The 19,385-nt window shown below is 37.7% G+C and overlaps 1 protein-coding gene across 1 annotated transcript in view; it reads left to right on the forward strand.

Annotated features, from left to right (window-relative positions):
• LOC308684189 (uncharacterized protein) overlaps window positions 1–19,385 on the forward strand; it is a 128,543-nt gene that overhangs the window by 7,564 nt on the left and 101,594 nt on the right. The gene's annotated exons all lie outside the window — the stretch shown is intronic.

Genomic DNA, 19,385 nt, shown 5'->3' on the forward strand with positions numbered 1-19,385 from the left:
CGGGACAAAAAATCGGTTTGGCGGGCGCTAAAACAAGTTCAATGCAGGAAAAACCCTGTTGTTGCTGAAGTAGTTATCCTTGAAGTGCTTCGCGCACACAAAAAAAGACACAAAATCACATAAATTGGTTGTCTGGGAGGGCAATGCTTTGTAAAAGTTAAAAAATGTTAACATAAGATACATAAGATATAAAAAAATAAACCTATTTAAATCTTTTTAAAATTGACTTTAGCAAATAACCTTTGTTAAATTTATAGAAGTATTTGTTCATATTAATGGACCAGAGCTTAGTTAGTTTTATTTTTTAACTAACAACTAAAAAAAATGTATAAATACTAACAAATATATTGCTCATTCATTGTACGTTAATGTTAGTTAATACATTTATATGATAAACAAATTTTAAATGGGCTTTTTTTTGTGAGAAGTTTTTATTTCTATGATGCATTTATTGGAGAGAATAATCCTGTCAGACGCAGCACTGCTGTGAACGCACGTTCACGTTTAAACACAAATTAAACAATGCATTATTCAATTCATTACTTCTATATAATTATATTTTAAGTTGCTCAAGCAAGTGGTAAAATATTTAACCATGTACTATAGGGCTGTCACTTTACGTTCGAAAATCGATTGCACAATCGATTGGACCAACCAACGCAAGTTTCGAAAACGAAAATAGGGAATCGATTTTAACGGTCTTTTCTCGGAGCGCGTCCAGCTCGTCACGATACGCCCGCAGCGAACGCGCGTCATACCGCAACTCTGACAAACACGCATAACAGCAAATTATCCTTCTGCATTCTCTTTTTACTACAAAACTGTGAATTCTGCCGGTATGCAGACAGTCTCATGCATTCAGATACAAATTCGGGCTACGCGTCTACAATCGCCTACGTACCAGGCGGAATTTGTTTGACATTTCTAATCGTAAACACAGCCATGTTGAAGACTGAGGTAATGTTTTTCATTGATGTTATGGCAGTCCACTCTGCTTATTGTTTTTCGAGAATGTTGCACTCCTGTTTGTCATTGTGCACGAAACTTCACGCCAATAAATCATCAGAAATATTGCAGACTTGTGCGCGTCTCAAGCGCCCTCTTTACGTTCGTCCTAATGCCTGTTCGTTGTCCGTGGATTTGCCCATAGGCTATTTTGCGTTTAAAATGGAAACGTCTTTAGACATGGAAAATCGATTTTACAATCGATTCAATGAACACTTACGTCTCAAAAATCGAACAGGATTTTTTCACAAAAGTGACAGCCCTAATGTACTATTAAAATTGCATAGCTACATTTTAAATTAAAACTTAAAATTGACAAAAACAACCGACTTTCATGCCTTTTCTTTTGCATTTAAATTTTAATACAAAAAATCTTGCATGTCACAAAGAACTTTGTGGTCTTAAAGTGAAAAAAGTAGTATTTAATTAAATACATTTATGGTGAGAATGAGATTACTACATTTTATTTAATTAATCGCATTTATGGTGAAATTACTCAATTTTAAGTCAATCTGTGTTCATTTTGACCATGAAATCATGTGCTGTCACTTTAATTCTGCGTGTGCAGCACGGCAAAAGATAGACTCTGTGCGGAAACGATCGCTGTACTGCTGTATACGCACCGCAACTGGAACGGATCGACGGACTGCATCTGCGTGCAGTGTGAAAGCTCTAACCGGTTAACATGGGTACGGAAAAAAATACTCACCGCATACGCACTGCAAACGGAGTATGTGTGAAACGGGCGTGACTTTCGAGCAGGAGAGCTACTCGCAGTAGAGCGAGTGTTGCCATTCATCAGTTCAGCAACATATTTCCCGCCGCGCGCTCTCTGTCCGCTAGTGCTCATCTGTATGTGACTCAAGTGTTTGTTTGTTTGTGTGTGAGTGTGCGCGCGTGCACACTCGTTGGGATAATTGTAAACGCGCAAACACAGACAGAAAAGACATGCCAGTGTGGAAATAAGATAAATAACATTACTTAAGGGCTATTTAGTTTTTAAAAAATAAAATAACAAATTGTAATCTGGCGCTATAAAGAAAGTCAAATCAAATTTACTTGACCTTCAAGGGGGGCGCGGCAAGCCGTTAGGAGGGCGGGGCGCCCCCCTTATATAATGGTAGGGGAAACACTGTGAAGATATCAACGAAGCATCTGAAGAGACTAATTTAAACTTTTCTGTACTTGTAAACACTCCAAATATACAACAAAATGCATTTAAGGGCTATAGCATGATATGTCCCCTTTAAATGGGTCCGGTCTCTCTCTTGAATCCAACACTGAAGTGAGTTAAACTGCAGTTCATCCACTGGCCACTAGGGCTGTACCAGAATATTCGAGTATTCGAATATTCGTTCGGTGGGTTGGTATTCGATTTTCAAATTTGACATTCGAATATTCGTTTTAATTATTATTTTTTTTTCACACCTGGCATCCCCCTAGAAACGGTTCCCATTCGCGCTTGAATGGGGCTGTCATGCGTTTTCTCAGATTGGATAGCTCTCTCTGATTTATCAATATGAACAATGAACACATAAATATGTTTTTGCAAAACGGATATGAATCCGAACTTCAAATCCCGCGCTATAGGCAGATGTAATGGAGTGCACGTCACCAGCAACAGATAAGCTGCATTTTACTGATCGTCAGCTAAAATTTCTAAATCAAAGACCGCAATAAGAGAGCGGCAACAGCCCTGGTAAGATCATTTCGGTTCTTTACTTTTAATGAAGTTGATTGTGTGTTAAAGCATCTGCGACCCACTTTCACTTTGATTTGCGATAGTTTGCACGTTGGCTTGATGAATAGATGCTGATCTGCGGTGACGCGTGCTGTAAGCGTCGTCATATCTGGCTATAACATGATTTTAGGGATGGGACTTTTTGTCGACAAAACGACCGACATTCGAGACATGCTCCACTCGACAAAAAAAATAGAGTGTCGACATGTCGAGGGGGCGGGGCTTGTGGGATTTCCAAATTGCATTTTTTTTTTGGCTTTTAATTTATTACATTTAATAAACTTTATTTTTATTTACTTTACTTAAGTTATTATAACTTTACTTAAACCTCGGTTCCCTGAGAGATAAGGGAACGAGTATTGCGTTGCAAACGCTATGAGAAAACTCCTTTTCTCGAGAAAAGAACGACCATGGTGTGTAAACAGAAGCAGCAGCGGAAATATGCACGATCCGCGAGTGCTGAAGACGTTCTGCACCGCAGGAGGACACAAATGGGCGGCGACAGCTTCTTACAGTGGCGGGAGCTTTTTCCTCAGCGCCGTCAACAGAAAGAGCGTTAACTGTAGGTACGTACACACCGCCGCCGACTTGAGCTGCAAAGAAGCTCTGGCCGCCCTGTCAAGGACGCTTGTCGAAAGGAGGACTGGCCGGGACTCGCTCTCTCTCTCTGCTCGTGCGTGCGCGCTTAAAATTTCATATTTTGTTATGAACATTCACCCGCCAGTGTGGCGGATAGCCTTTTGAGATTTACTCGCCAAACAGAAAATCTACCCGCATTTGGCCTTAATTTCGGACCCTGATGTAGAATATTTTCCACCCTCCGCATTGCTGCTGCTCTTTAAAAAAGAAAAGAAAAAAAAAGGCCGACAATCCGACAAAAAGTCGACACATGGGCCTCGACAGTCGATTTCCCAAATCCCGTGTCGTTCCCATCCCTAAACATGATATAGCCTAAAACGCTCTCACACGGTTATTTTTTTAGCATTTTTGGGCGAAATACAATACTCTTATTTTAGAGCGCAGAACAGCGGAGTTTGTATGGGCAGAAGTGCATGCCTGAGCTTGTAGGCTATAAGCTGCGTTGCTTTGACATTGTGGAAATAGAAACAATATATTAGCCAACCCTTTACTGTGTCAGTAATTACTGTGCTGCTGATTTCTGATTTGAGAGTTATTTGTTACTCAGAAAAATATTAGGCTGTGTTTTGTATCACTAGTGCAGTGTCCGTTCTCGGAGCCCTGCGCGTGAGGCGCGCGCTTCCCGCTCGCGCTGTTCTGTATTAAAAGTTTATTAATTCTGAACGTGTCACATCTCGCGTCTATATTGCACCAAATGTGACACTGCACTCGTGAAGTCGATTGGATGAACGGTTCAAAATGCAAGATAAATAATCTAAATGCAAACAGACAGACGCATAGAGAATCCTGCCTTTATTAGAGAGAAGAATATGTTCAGCCCCCTCCCTCCGAAGCTTCGAATATTCGATGTTAATTCCTATCGAAGCTTCGAAGCTCAAAAAATGGTATTCGGACCAGCCCTACTGACCACTAGAGGCCGGCTGCAGAAGAGACTCAGTCCCGTAGACCCGCATGTTAAAATGTCCAACTTTACAGCAGAAAAACATGTTTACAGTCTGGTGCTAAAAGTGGTTTTGGTCTTTATATATATATCACACACACACACTCACACACACACACACACAGCTAATATGCCCTTCATGACGACTGTGAGGGGGGTGAATATTTTTATAACTCATCCGTTTAAATTATATTAAGCCTTAAAGTTCTGCATAATTAAGGGCGTGGGCACTTGAGTGACAGGTGGATTGCCGCTGATGTCACTGCTAGCCATTTGTCTGTTAGCGTCACGTCACCTCAGCTAATCTGCCTCGCTGCACAGTTTCATTTATCTGGGAGTGACGCACGGCCAAGATGGCGACGGCCGGCTCCGCCCACTTCGGGCTTCAGAGACGCTCTTCAGAAACACTACGAGTGACGTCACATACATTTTTTTTTACAGTCTTTGGTCCTGACATGAGAAATCAAATTTGCCTTGATCTTTTGACATATACAAGTTTTAATAGCTTACAATAACGTCCTCATTATAAACAAAACATTTATTTAAAGGTACAATATGTACGATTTTTGCATTAAAATATCCCCAAATCTCAAGGCCAGTGTTATATATTTTGTTAAAGTTGATTACTTACCATATCCCAAATTTTTCCAACTATTTTTAAATCGTGAGAAAATTGCGATTTTAACCAAGGAAACTGGGTCAATTGCGTCATATCCGCGTTACCCTCGGTTTCCGCTCGTACTGCGTGGAGTCCTGGACAAATGCGGAAGTTGTAGCATCTATCAAGCAACAAACATTAGCTTGTTTCGTGCAGTCGTTATGGAACACAATTATTCTTTACCGATTGCAGCTGGTTCTGTCGACAAAACATGCTTAATTTTATATTTTCCAAATGTAGCATTCGGTAATAGTTATGTTTATGTAAGTCAAGTCAAGTCATCTTCATTTATATAGTGCTTTTAACCCTCTGAGGTCTGAGCTGTTTTCTGGGCCCTGGAGGTGTTCTGACATGCTCTGACATTTGTGGTTATTTCTGTTACTTGTGACATTTTCATGGCTAAAGTCTAATTACACTGTATTCAGCACAAACTCTGCTACAATAATATATCAGCAGCATGTATGTAAAAGTTTGTAGTTTTGAGATAATGACATTTATGCATGGTTTGTGAAAATACAAAAATAAATTCTCACTGAAATAAGGTCATGAAACCCATACTGATTATTTCTTCACAAGACTTTTGAAAATTGTATCACGTAGCCTAGAATATTTGCTCTAAAACTATGTGAGAATCACCCTGACTGCTCATTCAGAGAAGACAATATATTGATTTAAAAATTTTACGACGTGTTTTGTGTTAGAAAGCAATATGCGAAGGGGCGGATCACCTCATTAATATGAAAGCTTTCCACACCTGAGAAAGACAAAGAACCTCCCTAATGGCCCTATTAGGAGCTTATCAGGGCCCATCATTCTGACCAACCTTGCACAAAGAATGAGGAGATTTAAAAAAGAATGGCTTTTAAAATTGTTTGGATTTATTTACAACACAACATAATCCAAAGATACACAACAAAAAAGCACTTATTGAAGAAAGAGACCTTTGTGCCATTCCTAAAAACATTGTACATACCTTTCATTTTCTAAGGTGTTTGATTTTCACTTTACCATGTTCATGTACAGAGACATGTACTGTGAATGTTGAAGTCAGCAGGACTCAGTGGCATCTGGGCCCTGAAAAAAAAAAAAAAGTGAACATACTGATATCAAGAGAAAGGCCTGCACGATTTTGGGAATACATTTTAGATTTTTCTTGTTAAAATTGCTTTTTAAAATTCACAGAATACACACACACACTCACACAAATGTTTCCAACAATATATAATGAACACCAGGTTTGTTGTGCCTTGTAGGTATAGGCTATGCGCAGTGCTGCATAAAATAATAACAATATAGCAGCCTATATATATTTTCAAAAAGATTTCAGTAACAACTAAGCTAGAGAAAAATATATTGATTATCATGTTACTTCAAATGTTTCCATTCGTTATGATGATATGAAATGAGATAATAGTAAAAACATGAAGCCGTTTGGAGCGTTTTGCTTTTCCAAAATATGATACATTCAAACGCGATCGCGATCAAAAATATGATACATTAAAACGCGATCGCGATCAAAAATATGATACATTAAAACGCGATTGCGATCAAATATAAAACATTATGGTTAGGCCTACCATATACATAGCCTATCTACGTTTGAGCAGATATCCCACAAACACAGTAACAGTAAACACGGGTCTAAATATTATAATATTCACCATATATCTAGCAACAGTTCAACTGCAATGTGAAATTTATGCAACAATAGCAAACTAATATGTAAGAATTACTTACCTTATCTTTCTTGTCTTCAAATATCGTTCTTCTTCTTCTGATGTAAATCCAATGTAAGCTCAGGCACGTCTTTCAAACTCGACGAAAAGTGAAGTGTTTTGTTGTTGAGGTAATGAGGGCGATCGCGTTCCATGTGGAGATTTGCATGTGAATATCTTTTGCGCGAGTGGGCGTGGCCGAATTAAAAATAATTAGGAAGCGTTTGAGAAGCTGGAAATCTTGTTGGTTTTATACAAATTACTTAAACAGAGAATATTTGTTTTCGTTTTGAATCCGATCATTTAAAAGTACACACTTAAATGTTTATAAAGGTGTATGGCTCATAAATGTGTAACAAGTATTCGCTGAGTTTTGTTTCAGTTTATAGACGTGCTCAAGAAAAAAAAGTTCACCGCGACGGAGAGGCAGAACGCACACACTGTTTATTTTCTTTATTTTACAAAAGCACAATGTTTTGATTTGATTGGAAGTGGACACATACAAAAGTAGAAATACCACAGATTCTTTTTTTATATTTATTTTTTCTGTATGACCATAAATGACGGAGAAATTTAAGTTTAAAGTGCTACAATGTGGAGAAAATCCAGCAAAACGCGCCGGCGCGTTTGTCGACCTCAGAGGGTTAACAATGTAGATTGTTTCAAAGCAGCTTCACAGAGATAAACGTATAATTTAAGGTAACAGAGATTGTTTGGGCTTTATAGCGGTTCTTTAATAAAGTTATATTCCAGCTAAAGTTAGTTTTGATTGATTCGCTTCCGTCGCAACGATCATTTGATATTAAATTAGGGGCCGCTAAGACGACACCATTCTCTCTACACAGACTTTAAACGCGAGCCTGTGAGAAACGCTGATGGCATTCACATGCGCAATAAGAATTGGTTCTATAGTTATGTGCGTTTGAATTTATGTGCCCAGGTTTGGAATTCCCTACAGACCAAGCCTAAATAAAGTACTGGTGTTTCCTTATAATTTTTGATACAGAATTTAATTTAATTTTATCAATTCGGGGTAGATACGCCAATTGAGTTTCCCGACGACGCTTTATCTGTAGAGTGGTAAAGGGATCCTCCATAGGGAGAGACTAATTGGCACTTCAGCACTGCGTTGTCATCGGTCCAGGTGCAGGTCCTTCATCAGATCTGGATACGGCCTGGATCCGGCAGGCTGCGGGAAAACCTCGGGGTAAACAAAGACACTAAAATTAGCGTAGATGCCATTCTTCTCATGATGTAACGAGTACATCAGGATTTTTGGGAAGTGTTCCCGGTTCCGGCTGACCTAATCTATGCAGCCTAACATTGAATTATAGAAGTCTATAATGTATTATGTGAATGCTAGGTCAAAGAGATGTGTCTTCAATCTGGCTTTGAACTGACAGAGTGTGTCTGCTTCCCGGACAATGGTAGGAAGACTGTTCCAAAGTTTTGGTGCTAAATAGGAGAAGGATCTACCGCCAGCAGTCGACTTTGATATTCTAGGTATTATCAACTGGCCGGAATTTTGAGATCGCAATAGACGTGAAGGACTATAATGCGTTAAGAGCTCGCTCAAGTACTGTGGAGCTAAACCATTTAGTGCTTTGTAAGTAATCAGCAATATTTTAAAATTGATGCGATGTTTAATAGGGAGCCAATGCAGTGTTGACAGAACCGGGCTAATATGGTCATACTTCCTGGTTCTGGTAAGAACTCGAGCTGCTGCGTTTTGAACCAGCTGTAGTTTGTTTATTAAGCGTGCAGGGCAACCACCCAGTAGAGCATTACAGTAATCTAGCCTTGAGGTCATGAACGCATGAACTAACTGTTCCGCATTTGTCAATGAGAGCATATGGCGTAATTTAGATATATTTTTAAGATGGAAAAATGCGGTTTTACAGATACTAGACACGTGACTTTCAAATGAAAGATTGGTATCAAAGAGCACACCCAGGTTCCTAACCGATGACGAAGACTTAACAGAGCAGCCATCAAGTGTTAGACAGTATTCTAGATTATTACGTGAGGAAGTTTTTTGTCCAATAATTAGAATCTCTGTTTTTTCAGAATTTAGTTGTAGGAAATTACGAGTCATCCATTTTTTTATATCAGCTATGCATTCTGTTAATTTAGGGAATTGATAAGTTTCGTTAGGTTTTGAAGAAATATACAGCTGAGTATCGTCGGCATAACAGTGAAAGCTAATGCCATGTTTCCTAATGATATCTCCTAATGGTAGCATGTACAGAGTGAACAGCAACGGTCCTAGTACTGAGCCTTGTGGTACGCCATACTGAACTTGTGATCGATAAGACATCTCTTCATTTACTGCTAATGAGGGCAGTCTCAGTACTATGGTACGGTCTAAACCCTGACTGGAAAAACTCACAGATATAATTTCTTTCAAGAAAAGAACACAGTTGTGAAGACACTGCTTTTTCTAATATCTTTGACAGAAAAGGTAGATTCGAGATCGGCCTGTAATTGACTAATTCTGTAGGGTCAAGTTGCGTTTTTTTAACAAGCAGTTTAATCATAGCCAGCTTAAAGGTTTTTGGTACGTATCCTAGAGACAAAGATGAATTGATGTTATTAAGAAGTGGATCTATGACCTCTGGAAGTATTTCTTTCAGTAGCTTAGTTGGTATAGGGTCTAACATACATTTTGTAGATTTAGATGATTTAATGAGTTTAGTAAATTCTTCCTCTCCTATAACAACGAACGAATCAAATTTTTCCTCAGGAAGACTACAATGCACTGCCTGATGCGATATTGTAGTAGACGGTTGCATAGTTATAATTTTGTCCCTGATATTATCAATCTTATAAGTGAAGAAGTTCATAAAGTCATTACTGCTGTGTTGCTTGGAAACTTCTGGGCTTGAAGCTTTCTTTTTCGTTAGTTTAGCCACCGTTTCAAATAAATACCTTGGATTATGTTTATTTTCTTCTAATAGGGTTGAAAAATAAGCAAATCTAGCAGCTTTTAAAGCCTCTCTGTAAGCAATCGAGCTCTCTTTCCATGAAATACGAAATACCTCTAGTTTTGATTTCTTCCAGTTGCGCTCCATCTCTCTGGCTGCTCTCTTAAGGGCCGAGTGTGCTCGCTGTACCATGGCGTTGGACTATTTTCTTTAAACTTCTTTAAGCACAACGGAGCAACTGTGTCTAAAGTGCTGGAAAAGAGAGAGTTAAAAGTTTCTGTTGCAATATCAAGTTCTTCTAAGCTATCTGGGATGCTGAGATGATGAAACTGATCAGGAAGATTATTGATAAAGCAATCTTTAGTGGCAGAAGCGATAGGTCTAACATATTTGAAACATGGAGTCGGCTTTGCAGCCTTGGCTAAATGAAGTTTACACGAGACTAGATAATGATCTGAGATGTCATCGCTCTGCTGCAGAATTTCAACGGCATCAACATCTATTCCGTGTGATAATATTAGATCTAGTGTATGATTACAACAAGTAGGTCCTGACACGTGTTGTCTAATTCCAATTGAATTTACAGTGTCTTTAAATGCCAATCCCAATGCGTCTTTTTCATTATCGATGTGCATATTAAAATCACCAACAATTAGTACTTTATCTGCAGCCAATATTAATTCTGACAGAAAGTCCGCAAATTCTTTGATAAAATCTTTATGGTGCCCTGGTGGCCTGTATACAGTAGCCAGCACAAATCTCAAACGTGATTTATCGTTTACACTATATATTTTTACATTAAGTACTAACACTTCAAAAGAATTATATTTAAAACTTGATTTCTTAGTGGTTTTGAAAATATTACTATAAATTACAGCAACACCACCCCCTTTGCGTTTCAGATGAGGCTCATGTTTATAACAGTAATCTTGCGGGGTTGATTCATTTAAAGTAATGTAATCGTTTGGTTTTAGCCAGGTTTCTGTCAAACACAGCACATCTAGGTTATTATCTGAAATCATATCATTAACAACGAGTGCTTTTGAAGTAAGCGATCGAATATTCAGCAACCCAAGCTTTAGCATTTGCTCATCTGTTTTATAGATGTTTTTTATTTGTTGAACATCAATTAAATTTTTAACCTTAGATGAGTTTAAACGTTTTTTGGATTTCCAAATTCGGGGAACAGACTTGGGGTCCTATCTTGCACCCAGCGCAATAGACTTTGTACACCGACGCACGTATCATTCCTATTTTGCATCCGCGCAAAGCGCGCTTTTCCCTCCACAGAAGCACGTCGCTAAACTAGGGAATGAACTTGCGCTCCCTGGGCGGTTCAGCGCAAAAAAGGAGGCGTGTCCCGGCGCAAACGTTCCTTCATGCTATTTTGCAGGTTTAGAAAACAATTGCGCCACAAACCAGGAAAAAATAGTTTAAAGTCAGTGGCGCGTTGCGCATGTTATTCATATGCTATTTTAAGGGCGCATGCTTGGCCATAATCAATGTAGCGTGTGCACAACGCGCATACACTTTGATGATCTCATCTACACAGAAGCAGCAGTTTTCATTTTTGTAAATCATACATTATTACGATAGATAGATAGATAGATAGATAGACAATTTATTATAAAAACATACATCTAGCTTACACATTTACCCAAATTATCATACGCCTTTTTAACCGAAGTTTCTCCATCCCCAACGTCCCTGACGAGAGCGTTGCTCTCCTTGGCTGTGAACCGCTCCTGGCGCGAGCCTGGCAAATCCGCCGTTAGAATGCGAATCCGCTTTAGAACCATGGCGCCTGCTCTTAAAGGGAATGTGAGATGATGCTCTGATTGGTTTATTTCACGTTACACCCAAACCACACCTATGAATAATGAAGCTACTTCAGACCAACCCATTTTAGATTTGCGCCTGGCGCAAGTGTCATTTATCCCGCCGGGAAAATAGCAACAGCGCCAAGACCCGCCCACAAAGTTACTTGCGCTTTGAGCTTTGACACTTGTGTTTCAGATCGTTAAAATAGGGCCCACAGTCTCTATATGATGATAGCTAGGTGAAAGAGGCTCTATGTGATAGGATTTATCTGACCTTGGTGACGCGAGGCCGCTAGCAGACAGTCGGTTTAGACCTGAGCCCCAGATTGTCATGTTTGAGCTCTAAGACTATGAGCCATATTAGTAGAGAGAAGAGCAGCACCATCCCAGGAGGGATGAATACAATCTCTTTTCAACAGGTCAGGTTTGCCCCAAAAACTTTTCCAATTGTATATAAATTCTATATTATGTTATGTAAGGAAAGGATTATTGCTTTAGGTTTGTGTTAAGTTGTCAAAACATTTGGTAACTAAACAGAATACAATTTTCATGATTTCAATTCAATTCTTGGGATTTGATTTCAATCTTGATTCAATATTGACTCTTTGAATAAATATTAGGTTTAGTAGATAGCCTACATGTTAATTTTTCTCAAGGAAAAATATATCACATAATTCTGTAAACATACAGAGAGCCCTGTCAGCTGGTATTATTAAAGGTTAAAAATTAACAAATTAAATTAAATATAATTTGGTTTTCATTATAATAACAATTATGACACAAGTAAAAATATGATACAAATGTAATATAGTGCACATATTTAGCAAAATACTCCTCTCTATAGCTATTTTTTTCTAGTCAACTAACGTGTTGGTGATTAAATAGCTTTCCTGAGATAAATGTAACGTTCTGTGACATAATTGTTCACCTGCAGTTTTATTGACCTCTTTCCGTGGCTGAAAAACACTGATTGATCGATATTATGTATGAGGCATATATACCTTTCGGTAAGTTGTACTGTATCTTTAAATAAAAAGTAACAGATCGGTTTACTTGAACTGATGCGCTACAGCGATCGGTCACGTCACGTTTACAAGCGCCAAAACGGTATTTATTGTCTGAATTTAGTAATAAAATGGACAGAACCTGCGAGCTGAGAATTTTTTGCATATCAGAAGTAACTTGCTCTGTTTAGTCTGTCGGTCTCCGTGTCCTCTTTGCTCCGCGACTTTTCTCTGCATGAGAAAATGAATGTGTGGCTCGCGCGTCTGAAAAGTGTCGATTGCGTGAGTCTCACACTGAATGTGTAGAGTTGGCAGCCCTGCTTTTAGAAGGGGGATAAATTGTCGGCAGCGTTCCTCCTTCCGTCATGCTTCTTCTCCATGTGAGGATTCATTACATTAGACTAGAGTGTGCACTGCGCCGCATGCATACAGCGCTTCATGTGGGGATTGTTTACATCAGAGTGCGCACGTGTTTCGCGCAGCAAATACGCAGTGTTTGTTTAAGCGGTTGATGGAAAATAAGCGAATGCGCGTTCTATAAATATAAATTCTGATCTATTATTTTTCACGGTATTTTGAAGTGCCCGCGATAACATTATTGTGCATATTCATTACCGCGATTTATCGCATTACCGAATACCGGCACATGTCTAGTCGGCTCCGAGTCAAAATGAACACTGCTACTGAGAGTTTCTGTTCTGATATTATCAGATGAGATTGTCCTGACTGAAGCGCGAGCTCGTGAGGCTCCGCCCCCTGGGCCGGCAGCAGCAGTTAATTTGTATTTAAAGGGCACACACTAAAACAGTGCTTTTCTGAGCCCCAAAAAATTACAATTTAAACATGCTGTAAAAAAATTTCTGTTGGGTATTTTGAGCTAAAACTTCAAATACACACTCTGGGGACATCAGAGACTTATTTTACATCTTGTGAAAAGAGTCATAATAGGTGCCCTTTAAACCTTACTTTTCTTGCGGTTAATTCATTTTAATGAAATAAAAGTGTGATGAGGTTCAAGAGTCAGGAAGGAAGAAGACAGGGGTCGGCGTGACTGGGACTCATACTTTATTAAGTTGGCTTGAGAAAGCCAACTTACTGAAATCCTATTTAAACTTCTTCTTCTTCTTCTTCTTCTTCTTCTTCTTCTTCTTCTTCTTCTTCTTCTTCTTCTTCTTCTTCTTCTTCTTCTTCTGACCCAAAATTTTTCAACTCTAACTCCTCCTAGAGCTTTAACTCTACAAACTCCAAACTCGGGTCAGACTTTCAGAATGTTCTGACTTGGTGTGCTATATTTTTTCAGACTGATTTGACTTTCAGTTTTCGTAAAAATTTATATTAAAAATCATAAAAATCCCATCTATCTATCTATCTATCTATCTATCTATCTATCTATCTATCTATCTATCTATCTATCTATCTATCTATTTGTCCTTCATCTAATCTATCTTTCTTTCTAACTAATCTATCTTTCATTCTTTCTAACTAATCCATCTTTCGTTCTAACTAATCTATCTTTCTTTTTAACTAACTAATCCATCTTTCTTTCTAACTAATCCATCTTTCATTCTTTCTAACTAATCCATCTTTCTTTCTTTCTAACTAATCCATCTTTCTTTCTAACTAATATATCTTTCTTTCATTCTAACTAATCTTTCTTTTTATCTAACTAATCTATCTTTCTATCTATCTAATCTATCTTTCTTTCTAACTAATCTATCTTTCTTTCTAACTAATTTATCTTTCTATCTAATCTCTTTCTTTCTAACTAATCCATCTTTCTTTCTTTTTAACTAACTAATCCATCTTTCTTTCTTTCTAACTAATATATCTTTCTTTCATTAGGGGTTCAAGCATGAAATGCTGAAACCCTATTGTAATTGTAAGGATTTGTAAAACGCATCGCGCAGGACAAACCGTAATGCCTAGAGACTTGAAACCTGGCCAGATGGTAGGCCTCAATTTGGGGACAACCTATCAGAGTATGACCCCGATTGGCCCATAGGTGGCACTACAGCAACCAAAAGTTCAAAATTGCTCATAACTCTTAGGCCATTTGTCCCAGGATAAAGTGTCTTACTTTAGTGGCGGACAAAATGGCTATCTCTGATTTGCTCGCCCTTCAGACGCCAATTTCGAGTAAATTGCATTTTTTTTTTAAACCTATTTTTGCGAACTTCTAGGTTTTTGGCCCGATCGGAACCAAACCACTGCAAGAATATTCTCTGGAGTCTGACAATCAATAATCATCCAAAAAATTCAAAATTTCAATTAACGGTCGATAAGGGGAACCAAAATATTTGATGGCACCAGGGCCACTTTTACTAAATCGGTTATAAATTGTGAACGGAAAGAGATTTTTTTGCTAAACTTGGGATACATCTTCCTGAGCTCAATCTGAGATCACTTGAAAAAAAATCACGACAATTGGCCACTTGGTGGCGCTATAAAATGGTTATAACTTGTGAGCGGAAGGAGATATTTTCGCTAAACTTGGGACACATGTTCATAAGCTCAATCTGAGTTGACATGAAAAAAATCGTGACAATTGGCCACTTGGTGGCGCTATAACAGTGAAAAAAATCATGAAAATAGCTATAGTTTACTGAAAATTTGCACGCAGTGTCTTTGTCCAGGGTGCCATGATAGTCTATGAGAACATTGGTGTATCTCAAAAAACTCCATAAACGTCATTGGCACAATGCCTTGAAGGAGCCTTAGAAGTTTCAAGCCCGTGTTTTTTTCACAGGAGTGACCTCCTAAGACTCCTTAATCCTTGCCGAGTCCAACAATACCAAACATGGCAGGTTTAGCCTTATGGTTTTTGTAAGTGTCATTTAGAGCTTTAAAAAATTTTGTTAATCTTCCTTAGTCGAACTCGACCTTAGTCCGATCGAGACAACAACAAAAAAACTAAGGAAATTTGAAAACATAGGTAAATAGCTAAACAATAACAAAAATAAATAAATAAATAAAATAAAATTATTATAGGAACTGACAAAAAAATAAATTAAATTAAATCAATTTCACCCATGGATCATTTTGATGCTCTCACATGTTTGAAACGAACAATGATGGATTGTGATGAAATTTGTTTTGAATTGGGACTGGCGAATCCCCGTCCATACTGTCAGTGACCGTTCGCAAAGACCCGCCAACTTTAGTTACTGTTGCTATGTCTGACAAGCGACGCCACTCTCACACCACACCAAGTTCTCATGCAGTGAAAAATACATTGCGGATCAGAGAGGAGACTGTGCACTGACAGACAAGTACTTTTGATATGAAACAAAGTCTCACCTTTCAAATGTAGTAATTTTTTAGAGACATTTAAACAATAAATACCGTTTTGTGACTCTTTAATGTGTCTGACAGATCGCTGTAGACTCGAGGCTCAGTTAAAGCTGCTTGTGAACCGATCATCTCTTCCTTCTAGTTAATTCATAGCATTAAAATAAACATGAATGAACATAAAAGGAATGTTGTTTTAAAGTGCTAAGACGTCAGTACACTTTGTTTTTCAAATTTAAATCCTCCAATGTTAACCCCCTGAGGTCGGCTATCGCGCCGGCGCGATAGGCTCGTTTTTTTCCGTATGAGTGCAAAAAAATTATAAAATAAAAATATTAATTTTTATCTTATATGCTTGTTTTATACATCAATCTATCCTGTTAAGTGTGTACTATTTTTGTGTACACTCACAATAAAAACAAAGTGTTGTGCTTTTCGCCAAATAAAGAAAAATAAACACGAAGCGAGTTCTGCCTTCTCTCTCTCCGTGTAGTCCATTCTGAAACGCGTCCGAAAATGAATCATAACTCAGCAAATACTTCTCACACAGGCACGTGAGATATGTCTTTATGAAGCTTGAAATCTCCTCCTTTAAATGAAGTAATTTATATAAAAAACAAATGTTTTCAATTCATGTAATCCGTTTGAAAGCAAGGAGAGGTACCGTTTTTCCTTCTGCTTCATTATCTCTATAATCAGCTGAGGCCGCCCCGCCCCCGGCGCGATTCACATGTAAATAGTTTAGGTGATATAGTATGCATCGCATACGCCCCTCGATCAATGCCATAAAAAGTTTCTTCATCAGACTTACTGATAGTTCATCGCGTTTTGAGTATGACACGCTTCTCCGGTAATAAAGATGCCCTTCAGATGATTCTGGACAGCGAGGAAGAATGCACTTTTTCCTCAGAGGAAGATTGTAACTCAGACGACGAACGGCAGCATATTGAAGAGCGAATTCCGCCGAGAACACAATTTCGGAGTAAGTTTTACTTAAAAGTCTTTTGTCTTTTATTTTTCGTGTTCGCATGTATGAGGAAAAAACAATATTACGTATTACATATTACGTATAATAATATTACAGTTATCCATTATGGACGCGAGCGCTCTAAAAAAAGCACTAAAAGACTTTCAAACTTTCACAGAGACCTCAAAACAGAAAGTACAAATCCTTTCTTTAAAACGAATTTCGTTTTGTATCAATTGTATCTTACTTTTAATAATTTTTTTATTAACAAATGTGAGCCGATCCAAACAAACCTGTGAAACGCCCACATCAGCTGGATAACACACACCGCAAGTTCACTTTCAGACTTATGTACTTTACGATGCTGTGAGGAATAATACTATCTTGATAATAATCCTGCAAAAATTTACCTCAGAAGTTCTGGAAGTATCATTTCGAGGAGCAAACGGATCCCGCTGAGGAATTAGGTCAGGTCTGTTTGCTTTGTTCTAATCTGAATGAATGAACGCACAGATGCGTGCTGTTGTGGATATGTTTTAATATGAATCGCGAATACAAAGAAATATTACACTGGAAATATTGTTACAATTTTAAATGTTGTTGTAATTGTATAACCTTATACAATATAAAAATTGTATATATATATATATATATATATATATATATATATATATATATATATATATATATATATATATATATATATATATTAAAAAAAAAAATATATATATATATATATATATATATATATATAAGGATAGATGTAAACAAAATCTTAAAAGGTCATTATAAGCCTTCTCTTTAAATAATTTTATTAAGCTTTATTAGTGACACATTTGGGAAGAGAATATATTCCAAATCTGAAAATACAGTATGAGAACAATTAACTGCACAATTACTAGAAATGTTTACCTTGGATATTGTACAATTTGCAAGCAAAATTTGTGGAAAAAAACAACAAACCAGTTATATATTGTCCTTGCATTCTTGTGGCTCAGTCACACACCTGAATGAAAGGCTCATTACGTATGCAGCCTCATTATGCGGGCCCCATTGACTCTGCAGGTGTGAATCACGCCCACCCGCATATGGCCTTTCCAAACAAAAAGTGTTTTACAAGATTTAAATCAATGTATTGTGTTATGTGAATGATTAGGCAGGATGATTTTCACATAATTTTGAAGAAAAAATTCTTGGTCAACGAAATCCATTCGTCAAAAGTCTTATTTACATATATTTAGAATGTGTTTTATGGCCTTATTTCAGAAACTTTAGTTTTTAGTTTTTTAAAAAACCATGCATAAACATTATTCTCTCAAAAATACAAACATGTACATGCAAGTTGTTCACATATTATGGTAGCCCTGTTTGTGCTAAATAGAGTGAATTTACACCTTTGCCATTAATATGTTTATAAGCAACTGAAAATAGCACAAATGTCAGGGCATGTCAGAACATCTCAAGGACCCCAAAAACCCCTCAGACCCCAGAGGGTTAATCTACTAACTAACAAAATGGCGGATTATGATTAGTCAGATCGCCTGTCAATCAAACTCCCTGCGAAGGGTCAATTGAAAATGTCTGTGCGCACAATCCTGATCTAATCGACAACTTTGCAGTTGCACATAGGAAAGCCCGGAAAATCCCGCTATAATGTAAGAGAGCATCTTTTTTATGTATTTGGACCTAGGCCTAACAATGTGTTATGGTGCGCTGTCACCAGTGTTTTTTTTTTGTTGTTTTTTTGTTTTGTTTTTGGTGAGCGTAGGCTCCTCCTGATTTTGTTAGTCATCTCATCTCTTATATGCTGTTTATGATCATATCCTGCCCTATTCATGGTAGCCTAATCGTGGACATTGCGTCATCAATGTCATCATTTGTGTCATCAAGGGGCCTGCCTTTATAATCCTACTTAAGGGCCCGGTGTTGGCTCGTTACGCCACTGAATATAATTGTCTAAACTCCTTATCAAAATTACATATTTACAACAAATCTGACACATATATATGGGCACACTTTGAGTACTACTAATAAAAGTGGTGGAGATCAGGCAAGACTATAAGAAGACTCAGGCAAAAAGGTGCTATAACTGTAAAAACGCTTTAAAACCATATATTTCCTATGGTAAACTGCCTGTATTGGCTGTAAATTGACTTTTTCATCTATGATGGCAGTTGTTAAATGCTTGCTAAATAAAACTTAATGTCTTTTGATGCTTGTGTGCTTAAAGGCCTTAAAGGCCTTAACACCCTGAGGTCGGCTATCGCGCCGGCGCGATAGGCTCGTTTTTTTCCGTATGAGTGCAAAAAAAAATAAAATAAAAATATTAATTTTTATCTTATATGCTTGTGTTGTACATCAATCTATCTTGTTAAGTGTGTATTATTTTTGTGTACACTCACAATAAAAACAAAGTGTTGTGCTTTTCGCCAAATAAAGAAAAATAAACATGATGCGAGTTCTGCCTTCTCTCTGCCTTTGTAGTCCATTCTGAAACGCGTCCGAAAATGAACAATAACTCAGCGAATACTCAGTCAAATAGGCATACAGACAGACAGGCATGAAGCTTGAATTCTCTTCTTTTAAATGAAGTAATTTATATAAAAAAAAAATATTCTCATCTTGTGAAATCTTCATTAAAAGAGAGCGATTCCAGTCGACCACATTACAGCTGATTCAAATGT

Source organism: Scardinius erythrophthalmus (assembly GCF_964197995.2).
Source record: "Scardinius erythrophthalmus genome assembly, chromosome: 23".
NCBI classification, from domain to species: Eukaryota; Metazoa; Chordata; class Actinopteri; order Cypriniformes; family Leuciscidae; genus Scardinius; species Scardinius erythrophthalmus.